The sequence below is a fragment of the Ambystoma mexicanum genome, chromosome 7q (assembly GCF_040938575.1).
Source record: "Ambystoma mexicanum isolate Mex_15411 chromosome 7q, UKY_AmexF1_1, whole genome shotgun sequence".
Classification (NCBI taxonomy): domain Eukaryota; kingdom Metazoa; phylum Chordata; class Amphibia; order Caudata; family Ambystomatidae; genus Ambystoma; species Ambystoma mexicanum.
The window spans coordinates 924,383,527-924,404,865 of NC_090941.1; positions in this window are offsets into that span (position 1 = coordinate 924,383,527).

Sequence of the window (21,339 nt, forward strand, 5' to 3'; positions counted from 1 at the left end):
GATCATTGTGGCAGAATGTGTCCTACACAATGTTGCAACACGGCAGGGCGTACCGGTGGACATGGTGGTGCCCCCACATCCCCAACCACAGGCACAGGCGCTGCCCATGGGAGGGGATAGGGCACGTGGCGAGGCAGCCCGGACCCAGCTTGTGGCCACATTTTTCACCTAAACTCCCACCCCTGCGGAGTGCACACAGGCCTGGCACATACCAGGTGACAATTGATGATGACAAAGAGACAGTCAACTGTCACAACCTTACCACCCTGAGAATGTTTCCATGGAAGTGCCACATTGTGTGCATCCCTAGCTACTCAAACCTAACCAATCCTGTGTGACCAAACGGTACACATGCAAGGTGTGTATCACACATACCTGCAAAACAGGCCATGACAATCACTGGTATGTCACACAAAGCAACCAAAACCACAACTTGACATGGCAAGCAATAGCAAAACACCAACACAGTAACAATAATGTACACATTGACATGTGAAAAATGCAAAGTGGCGTCAGACAATGATGCCTGACATGGAATCAGATGAAAACTGACCAACAACCGCACACACAAAGCAAGACATACCCAAATGCATAACAATAGTTGTAGCTTGAACATAACAATGAATGCCTGTACACATGCACATTGCACATGGCAAAATCAACACTGCATAATACGTGTGCTGTGTCCATCTCCTGCAACACACTGCTCAGCACACAGCATAGTGACCAGCCAATGTGTGTGACACACACCCTGAGCATCACATGAAAATGACAAACTAAATTTTAAAAAAATCATGCATGTACAGGATCCACAAATGGTCATAGATAATGTGCTGCAGGGACACAGTGGGCCCCAGAAGGCAAACTGAGTGCACATGTGGACATGGAAGGGTGGTTGTACATGTTGTGGATCATAGTGCGAATGTGTGTGTCAGTAGGGACATGCACTCAATACATGCATGTGCAATCAAGTGACCATCAGTGTCCTCATCACATGTGAACATTGCCCATGTGCACACCCCAGCATGTCAAACCACAACTATACCCTCACACCTGAAAGTTAAACACAACACATGAACAGCCATTGATCAGCAGAATACATCCTGTACATAGGATACAACAATTACAATGTCAGTGTGCCCATCACACTGTGGGGCAAAGCAACTATCCAACAACAAAAAAAAACCCTCCCTCACATATCACCATGACCGACTGAACTACTGCACATGGGGTATGTAGCCTTCATCCTTGAAGTTCACCTGGCCACAGGATCACCCTTCCCCTTTGTCTCCATCTTCCACCTTGCGTGTAAAAAGTGTACAGCACTCTCAGAGGCCACCTTGACTTGCAAAAACACAAAATCAAAGAGAACTCAAAGCAGGCAAACACAGAAGCCAAGCAAAAAGCCTGCAGACAGCAAAACAAACCAGAAGAGCCTCCAGTAGGTGACTTGAAGTAGCAGTTTGTCACAAAGGCCAAGTACTAGCACACTGATGGAACAACCAAGGTAGCACAGTAAAACAATGTCACAACAGGATGTGTACCATGTGTGGTACATAATATAGAAAGATGCACCATGAACTGATGTGTACTGCCACAGCTCCCGTGTACAGGTGCAGAAGTGGCATGAACCAACCACCCCCACCGTGGTCTGGGTGCCTGCAAGGTCAAACTCACACAGGCCTCTGAGACCCTGGTGGGGAAGGAGGATCAGGAATATGCAGTTGGGACAGGCATTGGTATTCTGGATAACCGAAATGAGGGGCAGGATAGGGGAGTAGGATTGACAAGGGAAAGTAGGGAATGTACAAAAACATAACAATCACATTAACACATACACAATCAGCCCAAACGTGTAAATCATGCACATAGTACCAAATTACTCAAATTGCAGTCAAAGAGAAACTAATCTCTGCGGTGAGTGCTGGCCTCCTGCCTGCGCACTCTCAGGTCCGGTAACATGAGCAGTTCAATGCTGCAAAGAGAGCCAGAGTCACTAATCTGAGTGTGCCCATAACACACACACACCACCATGCATGCCCCAAAGTAACAAAATACTGTACAAACAAACTATCTGGTGTGGTGCTCTGTACCCATATGTAAGATTCCCCCCGTGATGGTTCATACACAGTCAATGCAGTAAGTCAGGCGCCAGTGGGTGCGTGGAAAATGGAAGACCAATGTGTCAAGATTCACACAACATCCAATGTTCCCTGGGTAAGCAGCCAGATGCATTTAGCAAGGTACGACTTCAGTACAAGTCGTGTTCCAGCATAACCTAAATAAAGTAGGTAGTGCATGTGGCAATTTCAACCTGAAAATGAAATGCACTGCACAGGAGTCTGTCCCTCGCTGTCTGTCCCTGTGAGCTGTTTCTTTCCTTGTCTTGGAATGCTACATGGCTAATACAACTGCATCAATGGACCATGGTGGACCGGATGATATGTGCCACTGCCCCTGCATGTGCCCCTGCATGTGCCCCTGACAACTTTCCCATCAACTAGCCATTAGTCCACCAGCGTATCCAAGCTCACCATCAGTGATGCTACTTAGCATGCATGTGCAACTGGCCCGGTGGACGGTTGGCTGCGGTGTGGCACCCTTGTGTTGCTCACCTTGCCTGGAGTTCCTTGAAACACGTCAGCTTCTTTAGGATGTATGAGCGCAATCCCTTTGGCTCTGCCTGTGCACACACATCCAATGGCCCATGTCTGGAGGTGGTCTGGAGGCTCATCCCTCTGCAGAAAGGGCAGAAAACACATGATTAATGCATAACATTTCCCTGTGTGTTCCTCAGGCATGTCATGACTGGAACATGTCTGAGACGTACATCAGAAATCACTCCATCAGTGCGACTTTCACAGGCAAAGTATGTTAGCCACAGTCTACAGCATGAATTGCATCAAGCACATGTACAGCAAAGATAAGAAACATACTACACAATGTATAGCATTTAATTCACACATGAATCATGAAACCACCCATCTAGTAATTGAAGAACTGTGGTCAATATCACCACTATCATCCCCACTAGGGGTGTCAACACATGTAGTACAGCAGCTGACATTCCACAGATATGACAGTCCAAAGCCCTTGTGTAATAGGCTGTACCACCAAACCATCCTTCCGAGCCAATGGATAAGGGAAACAGGAGTGGCATATGTGAGTCAGGACCCCAAGCTGCAAAGACATACACGAGACAAGCTTGAAGGGACCAGCTGGAACAGACAGTGGATGCTTTCAAAAGCCACAAAGCACCACACCGTCACATGAAAGCACAATAGACAAGCAATTTTAAACTATATTAACTAATTAGACTAACTATGAAAAACCTATATTACCTAATTAAACTAACTATCAAATGGAAAGTTAACTAACTAAACTAAAATAAAAATCAAAAATGGCCACATACGACCCGGGGGGGAAGGCACCCAGGAGGGGGAGGTACAGGGTGCTGCTCAACACCCACATGCGATGATGTTGAGGAAAAAAAAACTCCATGCGCTCAACGCCTGCACAGCCCGACCTATGTGGGAGATACCTCGTCGTCCGAGTCTGGCTCTTCCTGGAAAGGAGGACGTGGCACAGGAGCCTGACCATGCCTAGGTGCAGCTTTCCCCTCGTCGGCAGCAAGTCTGCCGGACGGGTGAGCCTGGTTTTGTGTGGCGATGACACGTAGGTCTGCATGCAGAACCTCCTGTGAAATGCGTGCTTCCTCTTGCAAGGTAACACATGTAACACAGAGTTCTTCCTGCAAGGCCTGGCTGGACAACTGATGCACCTCCCGGCAAGCACGTAGCTCAGCCGAGATGGTACGCTCAAGCTGCTCAAACCTCTCCTCTGACTGCGCCCTCTGGGACATCAAGAGGCCACCCAGAGTGGATCTGAGGGACTCATAGTCAACCCTCAGGGCCTCCATGTGTGCCTCTGTGTGAGCAGCAATTGCTTGACGCAGAGACAAGATCTAAACTGGCGTGCCCTGTCTGAGGCCGCCATGCCCAGCCTGAGCAGGCCGTGGACCGTGCTGCCCCAAGCTGGAGAAGCACCTGCCTAGCAGGGGGGAGCACGGATTGGGCCACACGCTCCATGCTCACAGCGATGTTCTCCATTGCTGCCCCCTGGCATTCCGAATTGGCCGTCATGTCTTGCTCCCACTCAGTATACCACGGTAGCGCACAGCCACCGTGTTGCTGGGCTTGACACCTGCGGGACCCAAGGACCGGGTGTCCCCGTTGTGTTGGCACCGCCTGTGGCTGCACGACTACATGCCCCCGTCGACGTGATGGCCCAGGCACATCAGTGACTGGTGTGGAGGGTGACCCTGCATCCCGATCCACCACAGGTGGAGGATCCAACACTGTCTGACCCCACAGTGCAGGTGGCGCGGACAGAGGAGTGCCCACATCAGAATCACTCACCCCTGACATATGGACCTGATGCACATCCAACTCAACCTGGACGTCAGAGTGGTCATCAGGGCTGGACTCATTGCCAGCCAAAGACAAGATGGACTATAGCACATGTGGGTTTTCGTGGCCTACAACCCCACGACCCCACTTGTGCCAGGTTGCTGTAGTGGTAACAACCCTGTGCCTGGCATGACAACACCATCCTCTGGCTCCATTGCGTCATCATCTGAAAAGTAGAGATAAAAAAGGTCACTACACATTTTAGAAGCACACAACACACACACACATAGACATCACACAGACACCAAACACATCAAGCAGACATGTCACACACAAAAGAGAACCTGCCATGCATGCTGGGTCAACTTGACATTGCTTCTGTGATTAGGCATGTAGAAGGGTGTTATATCGCTCAGAAGTGGGTTGATGCAGTGCAGCAAATTTGTACGTTACTCACTATCTACATGTACACGTACTTCATGATGTGTATCAGAAAATGTGAAGGCAGTGAAATGTCAACTTCAGGCATCACGTGCAATGTGCATGCAATGGGTAGCATGGCTAAAAGCAAACCAGCCCTCCACCCAAGTGCAAATGCAGGTATGCCTTGCATGGTATCAAAAGGATGACCATAGACCTGTGTATTGACAGACAGTATTAACTAGCATCAATTGCATCATGTGAGTCAAGTGACGACACAGCAGATGATGATGGGACAGTAAGCAGGACACATGATGAAACCTCCGGAGTACACCCACGTGTGAAAAAGACACTACCCCAGTTGGACAGAGTCATTGGGCATGAAACAGGCTGAGGCCTGTGACCCACACAGACTGTCATACCCTAAACATGTGTGCGATGCAGGACTGAGCCACAGTGGCCATGGGAAGGCTGATGAAATGCCATGTAATGTAGGTCACCCTGGACACGTACTACAATCATCATCCAAACAAGGACACATAGGGGCATGCATGGAATTGACATGGAAAATGAATGGCCACTCATGTCGCTGCGGAGCATCTGACATCTGCACAGTCCAAGTGAGACACCCTGCATCAAGTACAAAGGATGTACCACACAGCATATGTCTGACAGGTTGGTTGGTGGAAGTTAGCATGTAGACAGGACGCATGAACAGGCAAGTACTTAATGGCAAAATTGATGCAGACCAGTGCAAAGGTGAAATTGCGGTGCAGAGGTGGGGTGGAGGGGCAAGGGAGCATGCCTATGTGGAGTACCCGCATGCAGGAAGAGGACACATGCACGTCAGTCATGCTATGACATAGTCCCAGGGCTGAGAGGAAGGTCCCCCCAGGCTACATGCAGAAGGGCCAGTGAGCTGGAACATGGAATGGAGGGGCATCCTGGTGACCAGCATGTGGTGATGCGGACAGTCCCCGTCTGCTCCACATGACCACCATCCTGCAGAGCAGCCATGAATCAGTGAAGTATTGCATTACTTGCACATCAGAACCATGTACACATGACATGTAGTGGCAGTCATGCACAACACATCACACAAGTAAAGCACACATATCCTCAACAAACATGCAGCAACACTCACTGGACTGGGCATCAATATCCGGCATTTCTCCCACTCCTTTGACTGATTCAGGTGGTATGAACTCCGCAACAAGTGACTCGTGCGGAGTGAGGTCTTCCTCCTCAGGTGCAGGCCCACTGCCAGTCACCAGAGTCAAGTTGTAATTTGAGGCACGCTTAGCCTTAGCGCTGCGTTTGAGGTAATTCCAATGCTTTTTGCACTCTTGCGCCGTGCGCACCTAATGGCCGAATGCACTCACATGTTCCACAACTTGCTTCCAGTGGGTATCATGGTGGGCAGCCGTAGTCTGACAATTAGGCCCCACTAGCATGTCACGGCTGTGGTCCCACACGTAGTCCACGAGGAAGTCCAGTTCCTGATTGCAGAAAGGCTTCTTCCTTGACATGCAGGAGGTTGTGGCTGTGTGTGGGGTCCCAGCCTGTGCTGCAGGTGCAACCTTCCTCCTCTTGGATTGTGGCGCAGACCCTGGCTGGCAAATGCCGCCCTGATCAGTATGGCAAGTGGCACCGGTGGATTGAGCCAAGGGAGTGGCAGGTGGAGGGACGACCAAAGACCTGACTTGCATCGGTGGCAGCTGGGTGCCCTCTAATGAACCCTGCTCAGCAACATCCGCTTCGGCAGAGTCATTGGCCGCAACTGTACTGGTTGGTAGACTCACAACCAGGGTGTTGTTGGCTGCATCTGCCCCTGCACTTGCCAACACCTGGCTGGTCGGGGCAGCAGATGACATTAAAGCCCCAGGGACACGTGCCTTGGTCAGGGCAGCCCTGCGTGCACCTACGGTCTGCCTCCTGCCCTGTTGGAAATCTTCCAAAGACTCTTCAGGTGCCAACGCAGCCTGCACTGGCAGACCCTGAGCCTGGGTGGTGGTGTCCACAGCTGCACCTGCAGCTACCACTACCCTTGGTCCCATGGCAGTCGATGAAACGGACTGCCGTGTCACATGGGCGCCAGTGCTAGATGCAGAAGCTGCATCTCCCGGAACCACAGGGGGTGGTGGCATGACTACACCGACACATGGCACAACATCGTGCACAAGTGGCGCACCCCTGCCTCTTCCCCTCTGCGGCTACCCTGGACACCCTGGAGTCCCCCTACTCCCTGGTCACCCCGGCCACATCCCTGACCACGCTCGCCACGAGGAGTATGCCCAGCTGAGGTGCCCCTCACCTTTGGTGGCCTCCCAACCATGGCACAGATGGAGTAGTGCCGGCACAGATGGAGAAGTGCCAATTGGAGGCATACACCAAAACTGTCCTGGGCAATTGGGGTGAAGGGGGTGGGATGCAAGATGTTAACAGCACCCCTGCACCTGCAAGGCTGTATGTGACCCCGGTGATGAAGTGACGGGTCATGCAATGCTCAGGCACCCCAAAACTGCAGTAAAATCATGCACGCAACCCCTGCAGCCTACGTGCATGGAATTAACATCCTGCAGTGCGCGGTGGCACCCAGGAACACGAAAAACGCATACGCGTGGGACACGCAGGCTACTATGACCTCGAAAACAGGTACGTGATACACAGGGGCACCCGCAGTGGGAAAAATAGCGTGCGCGACTCACCGTCAGACTAGCGCGATGATGAAAAACACGCATAGGCAATACCCCCGCCAAAATAAGAGATATGTCCTTGATCCGCTGTGAAGTTGTGATGGCGCACGAAACAACATGAAGTAGCAACTCACACGTCGGTCTCCACGAAAGGCACGTACATCAAACTGCTGGCCCCACTCACCTTTAACCCGTGCTGAGGGAAACGCCCGTGCGTATCACGTCACTTACGCGTTTAGGCCCTTTCCTCGAATTACACGCATTCACACACGGACGTGTGATTTTTTCACGTGCTGATCCACTATGCACCCGTGATGAGGGAAACTCTGTGCGTGCTACGCCACAAACACGCTTACACGCTGAGGGCCTTTCCTCAAATTACACGCTGACGTGCACTTTTTTCATGTGCCAAATCACTCCATATCAAGCTGGCCACGCAAAAACACACAGAAGACCACGCTCCTGCCCAAAAGGCCATTTTCCTGCCCCCAAGAGCCCCGAGCACAGTCCCACCTGCCATCTGCTGCTGCCTGCCTGCTGCCCACGTGCCCTGCTATTTGGTGCCTGCACGTCAGCCATCTGCAGGGGTCCAGTTGCTGTGTCCACCCATGCTGGAACAGAAGACTCCCGACTGGGATACCATCGCTCCACAGCCCAGCCCTAGCACCCAGTTGCCCACCCACGCCTGCCTCGGGGGTCGCCATGTTGGGGCAAACACCATCCAAGACAACTGGCGACTTCCCAGCCAGAGAGGCAGAGGGCCACCATCTTCAGTGAGAAGGAAGTTGGTGTCCTGGTGGAGCATGTCTTGGGACATTATGATGCCCTCTTCACACCATTGTGCGCCGACAAGGAAGGATGGGAGAGGATCTGGGAGGATGTCGTGGTTGCCATCAACGCAAAGGGGGTGGCAACCCACAACATCAAGCATGTCCGGAAGTGCTGGGAGGACTTCAGGTCCAGGACCCTCAACAAGGCCTGGCGCCTCATGAATGTAGATGATGCAGAGGGGTGCCGGGTCCACTTGAGCAACATCCAGATGAGAGTCCTGGAACGCATAAACCCAGCGCTACACGGCCAGATCCTTCGGAGGAAGACCCGCCCGGAGTTGTGCGGTAATAAGTGGCCATGCATTGCTGTGTGAAACAGGGCATGTTGCAGTGTGCTGGTAGTCAGCTACTTGCCTGTATGTGTAACATAGGCCATGTATGGATGTGTGTGCGCCGGGACATCATGGTAATGCATGTGAGACCAGTAATGCGTAAACCACATGGATGGTGTATGTGTTCCAATGAGACATGGGGAGATGCATGCAGAATGCACACATGAATGCATGCCTGTCCCTGTTCTTGGAAATGGATGGGGGGTGAGGGATGGGTGCTGCTCTCATGTACATGCATGGTGTGCATGTCTGTGTGTCTGAGAAGTGTGTGTGACTTTGAAACGCCATGGATGCATGACACATGTCTGTGACGATGTGTAGATTCACACTTGCAGTGCGGTCACCGTTGTATCCACTGTGTCTGTGGTGTAGGAGCCATGATGCATGACCCTCCGGTAATGTGTGTGCATGGGATCAGTATGAGCCATGATGCATGTGAGTTTTAAGGCAACATTTTTGTTAACAGAGGCCCTTATACATGGATGCTGATGTTGATTGCATGCGCCGTGCCTGTTTCTGCATGTGTGTTGCGTGCATTGACCCATGTGTTGTGGAGGGACAGGATGGAAGTGACGTTTGACAGTGCCACTTATTTGTTATTGCTTCCTGTCTAGGGGACTATTGCACGGTACCCTGATGCTTGTGTTCTATGTCTCCCTCTATGCAGCGTCCAGTGAAGAAGAGGGCGGAGACAGCGCTGTGGAGCTAAGCGGCGGGGATGCCTCCACCGGGTGGCGACACAAGGCCCAGCCACCCTCCCAGGAATTGCCATCATCCGGGAGAGAGGGGACTAGTGCCGCGTCTGCCACTACAGCTGGAGTGGAAAGGCCGGGTGAGCCCCCACAGGGGCTTGCAATGGCAGAAGACGGTGCAGACACATCCAGGTTGGTGGTCTCCACAGAGGAGGAGGAGCCCGCTACTGAGCCGCACATGGGGCCTGGTGGGGGTAGTGCCACTGGTGCGAGTGGTGCAGTCCAGGGCCAGGGTCAGGGGGCAGCACAGGTCGCTGTGGAGGGGCCTGTGACTGCACCACCATGCACCCGAAGGGATGCACAGGCCCGTCCGCAGGTAGAGGGGAGGCCCACGTCATCTGCCTCTCCACTACCTGCGCACGAGGAGTTCCATGACCGTATGGGCTCCGTCCTGATTTGTGTCACGTTGCGCACGTGTGTCATTCGTGATGACGTGCATGTTTCCTGGGGGGAGCACGCACGCCATCACGAAGAGCTGCGTGGCAACGTGGAACAGTTGGAAGAGGCCATGGTCGGTGGGTTCCTACATGTGTCGTGCACTCTGGCGGACCTCTCCTCCTCTGTGGAGACTATGCACCAGTCGTTCTCCCTGCCGTCTTCCGGGCCAGATTCCACCAGGGCCCCCTGTGGACCTGGCCCGACCAACACAGCCAGCTTGGTGGAGTCCCATCCCTGCCACAGTCGGGAGTCGGCAGTCCAGCAGCGGTGAACACCCCAACAACTGGAGACCTGCAGATGGAGGATGTGCAGGCATCATCGGACAGGGCACATGGACAGCAGCAGCAGCAGGCTCTAGGTGGGAGCAATGATGGCTCGGGGCCATCAACATCAGAGGGGCAGGCATCGGCCAGAGGGCAGGAGGACCCTGGAATGGGAGTGTCTTCCGTGTGGCTGCGGTTGGGCCAGTGGATAGATGCGGAGCGGCAGCGGGTGGAAGAGGCGTGGTTCACCATGGTCAGGGCGGAGCTCTCCATGTGTCAGGCGTTGAGGCGGACAGAGTGCCTTGAGGCAACTTGCAGTAAGTTGGAACAGGCCATGGATGCATCCCTGCGAGACCTCGGGCCAGGGCAGAGGCCCGCCTCCAGGAGATAGACATGGAGTTCAATGATGCCCTGGCCCACAACATCACAGAGTGAGCCGCAGGACTTGCCCGCCGCAATTGTATATAGTTAGTGAGAGGTTTCCTTTCTCTTTTTTTTTCTTTTGGGACGCTTGGACAATGCCCCACGTTTTTGTATATAGTTGTAAATTCGGTAGGGATTTTTTACATAGGTTTCATTTCATTTGTTGGGCTCATGGACCCTTGTTGCAATATTTGTACATAGTTGGACAGTGGATTTTAAAAAAAAACATATTTTACCCTCACCATGGATCAATGGATTTTTGAATTTTGATTTCCTTTGGATTTACTTTGTTGGACAAGGAATTTTGACAAACTTTATTTTGGATTAATTTGGATTGTGTCATCATTATTATTATTTTTTTTTTTTGATGACATGCCTTTCTTTCTTGTTTCTGATTCTTTACATGCTTTGAAACTTTTTTGATATTTTTGTGCACAATATATTTTGATTTCTTACTTCCATGTGTGGTATTTTCTCTTTGGTTTACTGCATGTCACAATGTGGGTTTACACAATCACTCGCACCCAGTGTGTGTGTGTGACGGACATGTGTTGATGTGCATATTTGACTTTTGGTTAGTGACAAGTAATATGCCTTTCAGTGTGGGGTGGATGGGAAACTTGGTTGTGTCTGAAGACTGGGGTGGCGTGCAGTGGGATTTTGTTGGACATGAGGCCCATGAATGTGCATCTTTATGACATGTTGGGTGGGGACCTGAGGTGCCCGGCAACGCTGGGTGGATGGGGGTGCTGGGGGACATGAGTCGGGACCTGACCCTCAATGGTGGGTGGATGGGTGTGCTGGGGGACCTGAATTGGGGCCTGCTGGCAGGTGCCTGTCAATGCTGGGTGGGTGGGGGTGCTGGGGGACATGAGTCAGGGCCTGCTGGCAGGTGCCCAGCAATGCTGGGTGGATGGGGGTGCTGGGGGACATTAGTCAGGGCCTGACCCTCAATGCTGGGTGGGTGGGGGTGCTGGGGACCTGAGTCGGGGCCTGCTGGCAGGTGCCCGTCAATGCTGGGTGGGTGGGGGTGCTGGGGGACATGAGTCGGGCCTGCTGGCAGGTGCCCGGCAATGCTGGGTGGATGGGGGTACTGGGGGACATGAGTCGGGACCTGACCCTCAATACTGGGTGGGTGGGGGTGCTGGAGAACATGTGTCAGTGCTCACTTGTGCGTGGTGACATGTGGGCTGGCTGGGGGGCTTCGACAGGGTGGATGGGCTGCCCGTGGGGCATGGCCAGGAGTGCAGTGTGTTCCCCTGTGTTGGGGTCTGCCTGCAGGCCCTGGGGAGGTGGGAAAGGGCACACCTGGGAGGAAACACACTGGCAATTTGTTGGGGCCCCCCGAAATACATGTACCACGCTCACACAGAGCCAATCGCGTGTGAAACTTCCCACGCACCCCCGAAATACACGTACCCCGCTTGCACAAGGCCAATTGTGTGTGAAACTTCCTGCGCACCCCTGAAATACACGTACCCCGCTCGCACAAGGCCAATCTTGTGTAGAACTTCCCGCGCACCCCCGAAATACACGAACCCTGCTCGCACAGGGCCAATCGCATGTGAAACTTCCCGCGCACTGCCGGAATACACGTACCCCACTCGCACAAGGCCAATCGCGTGTGAAACTTCCTGCGCAAACCCCGAAATACCCATATTGCCACTCGCACAAGGCCAATCGCGTGTAAAACTTCCCGCGCACCCCCGTAATACACGTACCCCACTCGCACAAGAACAATAACGTGTGAAACTTCCCGCGCACCCCCGAAATACACGTACCCCGCTTGCACAAGGCCAATTGTGTGTGAAACTTCCTGCGCACCCCTGAAATACACGTACCCCGCTCGCACAAGGCCAATCTTGTGTAGAACTTCCCGCACTCCCCCGAAATACACGAACCCTGCTCGCACAGGGCCAATCGCATGTGAAACTTCCCGCGCACTGCCGGAATACACGTACCCCACTCGCACAAGGCCAATCGCGTGTGAAACTTCCTGCGCAAACCCCGAAATACCCATATTGCCACTCGCACAAGGCCAATCGCGTGTAAAACTTCCTGCGCACCCCTGAAATACAGGTACCCCGCTCGCACAGGGCCAATCGCGTGTGAAACTTCCCGCGCACCCCCGTAATACACGTACCCCACTCGCACAAGAACAATAACGTGTGAAACTTCCCGCACACCCCCGAAATACACGTACCCCGCTTGCACAAGGCCAATCGCGTGTAGAACTTCCCACGCACCCCCGAAATACACGTAGCCCGCTCGCACAGGGCCAATCACATGTGAAACTTCCACGCACCCCTGGAATACACGTACCCCGCTCGTACAAGGCCAATCGCGTGTGAAACTTCCTACGCAACCCTGAAATACCTGTACCCCGCTCGCACAAGGCCAATCGCATGTAAAACTTCCTACGCACCCCCAAAATACACGTACCCCGCTCGCACAAGGCCAATCGCGTGTAGAACTTCCCACGCACCCCCGATATACACGTAACCCTCTCGCACAGGGCCAATCGCGTGTGAAACTTCCCGCGCACCCCCGAAATACACGGACCCTGCTCGCACAGGGCCAATCGCGTGTAGAACTTCCCACGAACCCCCGTAATACACGTACCCCCGCTCGCACAAGGCCAATCGCATGTAGAACTTCCCGCATACCCCCGTAATACACGTACCCCACTCGCACAAGGCCAATCGCGTGTAGAACTTCCCGCACACCCCCGTAATACACGTACCCCGCTCGCACAAGGCCAATCGTGTGCAGAACTTCCCGCGCACCCCCGTAATACATGTACCCCGCTCGCACAGGGCCAATCGTGTGTATAACTTCCCGCACACCCCTGAAAAACACTTACCCCACTCGCACAGGGCCAATCGCGTGTAGAACTTCCCACGCATCCCCAAAATACACGTACCCTGCTCGCAGAGGCCCTATCGTGTGTGAACATTCCTGCGCACCCCCGAAATACACGTACCCCGCTCGCACAGTCCCTATTGCCTGTGATTCTCCCCGCGCACCCCGGAAGTACATGTACCCCGCTCGCACAAGGCCAATCGCGTGTAGAACTTCCCGCGTACCCCCGTAATACACGTACCCCGCTCGCACAGGGCCAATCGCGTATGATTCTCCCTGCGCACCCTCGTGATACACATACCCCGCTCGCATTCATGGTTGGGGGGCTGTATGCTGGTCCACTGGCCTGTGCGCCATGTACAGGATTTGTGCGCTGTTTATGGCATACAGGGAGGGGTTGGGGGCATAACTGGCGCTGCTGCAGGGTCGCTGTACCACTCTGTGCCACGGCTGGTTATGGATGTTAAAATCCATGAATACGTTGTGCGCAAAAATTGATTTTGGCGCACGCGGCTGCCACAGACTGCCGCACACGCACACTGTGCACCAGCCGCCTGCGCCACGTGTGCGCTGAATTCTATGAATTACCCCATCAGTCTCAACTTGTGATGGAAGCCTAGAGAAACTTACCAAACCCAGCCCAATGAATCATATAAAGTTATCATTTAAATCTCTGCAGCATAAATAACTTTATTACACGGCCCTTCTGCAACTTTTTAAACTTTGGATAAAAGAAGATGAATTATTAGGTGACTATTTTGAAGCTGCATTCAAATCAAATGAAAGCAGTATAACATATGTAACTTCCAAAAATATAAAGACATGTTGGACAATGAACGCCAACAAGAGGAATATATTGAAGCTTCACTAGATAAAGAAACTCCTGAGGGCAGTCAACCTACCCTTACAGGAAGCCATGCACCACTCATTCTAAATGAAGCAGAAATAGCCATGACTGAGGTAGAAAATACCATGTATCAGTATAAAAAAATCGGAAGAAGACTTGTCGGCTGTTATACCAGCCCCCACAGGTTTAGCTGCCTACAACATAGGAGGTACATGACTACTGCTCCTCTCAGTAGAACACAAAAACAAATTAGAATACTACACGTTATCAGCAGAAGTTGCCACTGAAGTACACAGAATGCTAAAGTAAATGAAAGTGCTCCTGATAGATGAAGTAAGCATGGTTTCCAACCTCATGTTGGATTTATTTCACCTCAGAATGCAAGAAGCCCTTAACACACACTATGAAGAACTGTTTGTAGGAAAACATGTTATTGTTTTTTGGAGACCTACTACAGTTAATACCAGTAAAAGGTCAACCTATTTTCAAAACATTAGGACAAAAACAATGCTTTAACACAAAGTCAGCATTGAAAAGGTAAATCTCTGGCAACATTCTCACTATAGAGAACTTGCTCAAAAAATGTTCAGACCTCACCTATGCTAACATTTTAAAAATCAGTAGAACTGGTCTGCTTGTTAAAGATGCAAAATCCATCTTAAATACTAGACTAATCCATGAGCTATATGGATGAAACACATCTGCTTTAATGTCATGGAACAATTAACTAAACAAAATATAAAATGCATGTTCTGAATGCAAACTTTTGCAAGCTGTAGTCAATTCAATGAGACAATTTTGAAAAAAAGAAATGCAATCCATAATGAATATCAGCTCCACAAACAAACTACAAGTTCATGGCATGACACTCCATATGTGTCAAAAGCAACAACATGACTAAATTGCTTAGAAAGATGTATCTCCAACAAAGCTGCATTATAAAAAGTATTAACTCTAAGTCTAAAAAGCAAAGTATTTCTAAAAATGTAACCTTGACGTAGAACACGGTTCATTCAATGGGGCAATTGGTACAGTTGTTGGCTTCCAAAACATAACCACATGACAACAACATTCAATTTGCCAACATCCACTTGGACAAACTTGGAGAAGTTAAAAAAATAGGCTGCACAATAGCATGTTTTGTTCTTTTCAAAGACATGTAAGTACGCAGAGAACAATTCTCTACATCTCTTGCATATGCTGTTACTATTCCCAATTCACAAGGTCTAACCCTAGATCACGCATTTATTGACATTGGCAGCACAGTATTTAAAGAAGGTATGAGTTACGTAGCACTTTTGCATCTGCGTACACTCAATGGTATATTCCAAGTTAGCTTTAATGCAAACAAAGTCAACACTGACATTCATTGCATCCTATAAAACAACAGGCTACGTGCACTCTACACCCCCCATCTGGATATGTACCCTGTACCTCAAAAAAGTAAAACTGTTAAAAAGAAAACTAAAACAAACTGAACCCATAACAGATCTCCCAAAAATACCACAAAAAAACAAAGACCAATTGCTGCTCCATCAAATAATACAACCAAAAAAGTGTCTAGTACAAACTCAACTGCAGGTCCATCTGAAGACAAAGAGATGATTGCCTCTTCTCAAAGAATAACTGCAGGCCCATCAAATAATGCAGATGCACAACTCTCTGGTCCATTTGAATTCAGCAACACAGCTGGGGTAAATTGCTATGCAAATGCAACAATCAATCTCCTCTTCCAATTGCCAGCAATTGTTCAGAACGGCTCAGACCAGTTGTGTTTGCAAATGCTCATCCTCCATAAAAATGCTGTAAATAATCCTGACAGCACTTATGGCGTCTCGGGTATAAGGAAAGAATTGGACTCCTGTGCAGGAATGGCAAAATTCACCATAAACACGCCAGAAGATCCACAATAATTCCTAATGTACTTACTACAAGTACTGGAAAGCAAAAACCTCCCTATGAATTAAATCTTCCAGATTTCATACACGTGGAAACATACATGCACTCTCTGCAACCATGTTTCATAAGAGCACATCCCTAAAGAACGACTTGTGTATATATCCATACCAAATTCTGAATCCATTCCATTTCATCACCTTCTGCAGAATGCAAATCATAGCATATTAAGCCCTTTTCCACAATTGTTCCAGCAAAGAAATAAACACACATGCCCAAAACGTGATACTAATGCTTCTAAAGTGCAATGCAGATAGTACCAAAAAACAACTGTAAGCTTACTAGCTTCACACACCGACCAGTATCTCTTGGCAAGAAAACCTTCACCACAGAGGGCATAATCTACCACATTGCTGCCACAACCAAACAGGCCACTATAATGCATATGTAAACAAAACAAGTGGTTGATTTGAATGCAACAACACCTCCATTACTACAAAACATAGGTTACCAGCAAATCTAACAAATGCTTACTTAATATTTCTTCAACCTAAATTTAGTGACTAAACTGTAGCAGAATAAACAATTATAATACAACAACAGGTGTCTAACTACATCCATAATACTGTAATAATATGTTTAAAAGCCCAGAGAGTGAGATTACCCCAACTGGTATCTAACTACTTCAAAAAATCACTTTGCAATACATTTGAAATATGCCCTAACAGTTCTTGTTACTGCAATGCTTCTTGTAAAATCCAATATAATAACAGTATGTCAACGTTACCACCAAATCTAACAAATGCCTACTTAATATTCCTTCACCCCACATTTCCACACTAAACTGTAGAACAATAAGCAGTTAGAATAAGCCAACTGGTATCTAACTACATCTAAAATACTACAATAGTGCTCTTCAAACCCAAGACAGTTAGACTACGCCAACCATTATCTAATTGCTTCTAAAACACCATTCATTACAATGCACTTAAAATATGCCATCACAGTAAGTCTTACTGCAAAACATCTTGTAAAGTCCGATATACTTAGAAAACGCCTGTAATTACAACACACTTCAAACAAACATACTATCACACTTACATTCACAAAATTCCAAATGACCGAATGATTATTTCAAGTCAGCACAACAACCTATTTCGGAAGTGAAAGTGAGTCCGCGGACTGGACCTAGATATCACACATTTGTTTGTACCTACTGTTAGGCAGAATCCTGTGCAGTGCCTTAGGGACTACTACACACAATTAAGACCACAGGTGGCAATACAAGTATTACCTTTGGTACACGCCTTTACTACTATATCAGAGTGGTAGCAGTGGTGGAGCAGCCAGGCTTACCTCAAGAGTATATGAGCAGTAGCAGAGATTACACAAAGGGACCACACTTACTGTGACTCAAGCAAACACTGACTCAAGGTTTTTATTTTTAAACCATTCGTTATAAACACAACACTTCTATTAAACTCAAATAAAAACCACACGTTAAATATACTCCAATTAACCAATTCACTTTGTACAGTAAGTCTCAAGGTAAGTACCCTGTGTTTGAATGAACCAGTGTTACGAACAAAAAGCGTTACCGCAAATACGATTGCGATCACTTTTTGACAGTTCGGTCTACTAAATAAACGCGTATCTGTGACAAGAAATGCTACCGGGGCAAAAACACACTTAGCACCTGAGATACCCAGAGGGAGTTGGAGGCAAAAATCACAGGCAATATTTTGGTTAGGCAGGCAGAATCAAGAAACACTCAGAGACAGGAGATCAAAAGTCAAAGGGCCGGAGCCAGGGTCGAAAGACACCGGGGCCTGTTGCCGAAGATCACACAGTCAGAGAGTTCACGATTCAACGTAGCCAAAAGTACTTCGATATTGTCAATGTTCGGAAGCAAAAGGTATAAGAAGGAGGGAAGACAAGGGCAAGCCTTGGAAATGGAGAAAAAGGGATTCACCCAGTTTCCTCAAGTAGAACACAGTACCTTGTTCCAATGGTGCAGCTGGTTCCCTGGCTGTTGTTCCTGTTGGTTTCCCGCAGACGCACGATTCCTGGAGCTTCGTTGTGAAGGAGGACGTCTGAAGGGGTTCTGCACCACACAGGGATGAAGCCGGCAGCAGCAACGAGGAATAAAAGGTGCGCTCCTTAAAAACAGGAGAGGCTCTTCAGGTGGCTATCCTGACCACTACAGCAACGTGCAGCGATTTCGACCAAGGAAGATGATCCTCTGGCTGTAGATGAGCTGGCTATCCCCACCAAGCTCAAGGGAAGAAGACTCCAGACTGGAACTTCTCTAAATCGTTGAAGGGAAGATAGCTCAGGACTGCAGCAGGGCTTCACCAGGATGGGGTAGTTGCAGCAGCCGTCATTCTCTCAGCTTCTCTTAGGTTCCTCATAGATCCAGTGGTGACTCTTTGACTTCTAGGCCCAAGAGACCTGCCTTTTATGCGAAAAAACCCCATTCACACAGCCTGGCTGTCAATTACCCAGCAGGGGGGTTGTCCAGCCAGGACAACTACCCTGGCCAATCATGACAAAGTGCGACTTGGGTTTCCTAGGATACCCTGTGCAGGGGATGACTACACCCCTCCCTCACATTCAGCCCACCTAGACACCCAGGGGGCTTGAGGAGGGCTTCTGAGCAGAAGCCCACCAAAAGAAGTGAACAAAGAAGGCAAACCTAGTTTATCCACGCAAAGTAAAACACAACCCAACCGGAGCCAAAAGAGAGACGATGTGGTCAAGCGGGTTTATGTCAGAGGCTAATATGATAGCCAAGAACAGTACCACGTTTATCTAATATAATTGCGGTAGAAAAGTTAGGATAGATACCACTGCCACCAGCCAAGTCTAAATGTTAAAAGAGCGAAACAATGCTCTAGGAGGTACAGATAAAAAGGGATACGAATTAACCCTTTCCAGTTCTCCATGGAAGATGGGGTGTACTGGATCTGTGGTAGATTGACTAGGTAAAGTTAATGGTAACTTTACACTTTTCTGGGGGACGGTAGTCGCCTCTGAAATGGAGTCGAGGGAAGTCTCAAAGACAACCCTGTGCAACGGCACTGAAGGTGCTGTGTGACACACAAAAAGAAGGGAGCTACTGGAGTGGTGTACTTCAGAGTTCACAATCACAAAAACAGATAGAAACACATAGCAAAACAGAGGTAAGAGTGGGGGAAAAGCTCTCACTCTTACCAAGTGGAAAAAAAATAAACTCCAGAAGTCCAGCAAAGCTGCTGGGGGACTCACTAGGTGAGGTAAATTAGCCATAGATGAGAATTCTCCCTAACACCTACTTATTGCCAATTTATTTTAAATCTACCGGACGGATTTACACCAAATTTACAAAAGCACACTTTTGGAACCAACACGCTGCTCCTGGAGCAGATTTTGTGAAAATCCATCCAGGTTTTTGGCTGTTGGCATGTGCAAACATTTTTTTCATTGGGTCTATGATGATTTCCACACTTTTTATGGACCCTCACTATAACTTTGCCCCCTGAATGAAACTGCACCAAACTTTGCAGGATCATTCCGAGGTGTGCCACCTCAGAATGATTTTGCCAAGTATGGCGCAGTTTCGTCCAGGGGGCCAATGTTATAGGTGGGGTCCCAAAATGTTTTAGATCCTCACTGATGCAAAGGATAAAAAAATGTGTGCTTACGCCTACAGCCCAAACGGCTGGTCTGGTCCCAAAAGTGTGCCTTTGCAAATTTGGTGTAAATACATGAAGTGTTTTTTTTTTTTAAATGACCATGCAGTAGCTACAAAAAAGTGTGATATCTGCGTCCGGTCCGCAGACTCATTTCCTGATTCGGAGTCCACAAATGGCTCTGGATCAATCAGAGAGCAGCATGATGTTTGCAGACATCAAACGTGCCTGCTGATTGGTCAATAAAAACATGAGGTGCATCAAAACGTTTGAAATGGTCGCCATGTTGGATTTGCGAACTACGGTAAAATCATATTAAAAAACACAGCATTGCATTTGTCAAACTAATGAAACTATCCATGGGAAGGTGAGGGGTGTTGAGGATGGATAGGATATGGCCATAAAAAGCCCAACATCAGGTGATTTTTCTTCTACAAAGTCTGCAAACATCTCAGTTGTTTGGAGACATTCCTGGGATGTTGCCGAACATCTCAGATGTTCAGGCACATCCATGCATATTTCGGTACAACGTCCTTTCATCGCGGGATGTTTCTTGTGGGTTTTTTTGGTGCAAATTTCAGAAAAACCCATCACATTTTTTAGGGGGCAGGGATTTGGAAAATTATATATATGGGGTATGGGTCTTTAGGAATACTGAAAATTTAAAGCGAATGGGGGGATTGGGAGGGAACCCCACAAAAATAATGTAAAAAAAATTCAACTGGTTTTTCCGTAAAAAAAATCATGCTAAAAAACCCTGTGAAAAAACATCCCCCAATGAAATGTCATAGAACCCATATTTATGCATTACAGGAAACCAAGCTGCTGTGGTCACACCTTGTTACTGCGCCAGAAAAAAATTATGCTGGAGACTGAGTCCGATTGCTGTTGTGTGATAAGGAAGTTTAATTGATCTGCCCTATGGATTACGCGTGTTTCGGCAAGGTGCCTTTCTCAAATCAGGGCTTATCTAATTATGACCCATCATATGTGAAAATAATAGATGCACCATCCAATCCCCATGTACCAAACCACATCATAAAAATCAAGGTAACACGGAATATCCAGAAAAGAAAGTTAAGTAATTCAATCAAACATTATTGAGAAGAAAACAAAAGCAAATGGCATTTTTTAAACGTATGCATTTCAATTTCAGTTTCCCATTCACAGAGAGAGAGGGTAGGGGATAAGGGATGGATGTTTAGGTTTGGAAAAATCAAAAGGAAAAAAGGAAAACACATTACAAATGAATAATTGGTGAATGGTTGTGATTGAACAAACTCGTGCTAAGTGTGCTGTAATGTGAGTAAAGATTTCTTACCCAACTTTATTTCTCTTGATCATTACTGGAAGTGTAATAACGGGGATCAATCCCAACTGTGAGGTAAGGGCGTGGGAGAGAAAGGAAAGAAGGTGGCGGTTTGTGAACACTTCTATGCACATTGTCAGCTAAAGTTGCAAAAAGGCGCTTTTACTTTTAATGCGGGTTGCATTAAAAGT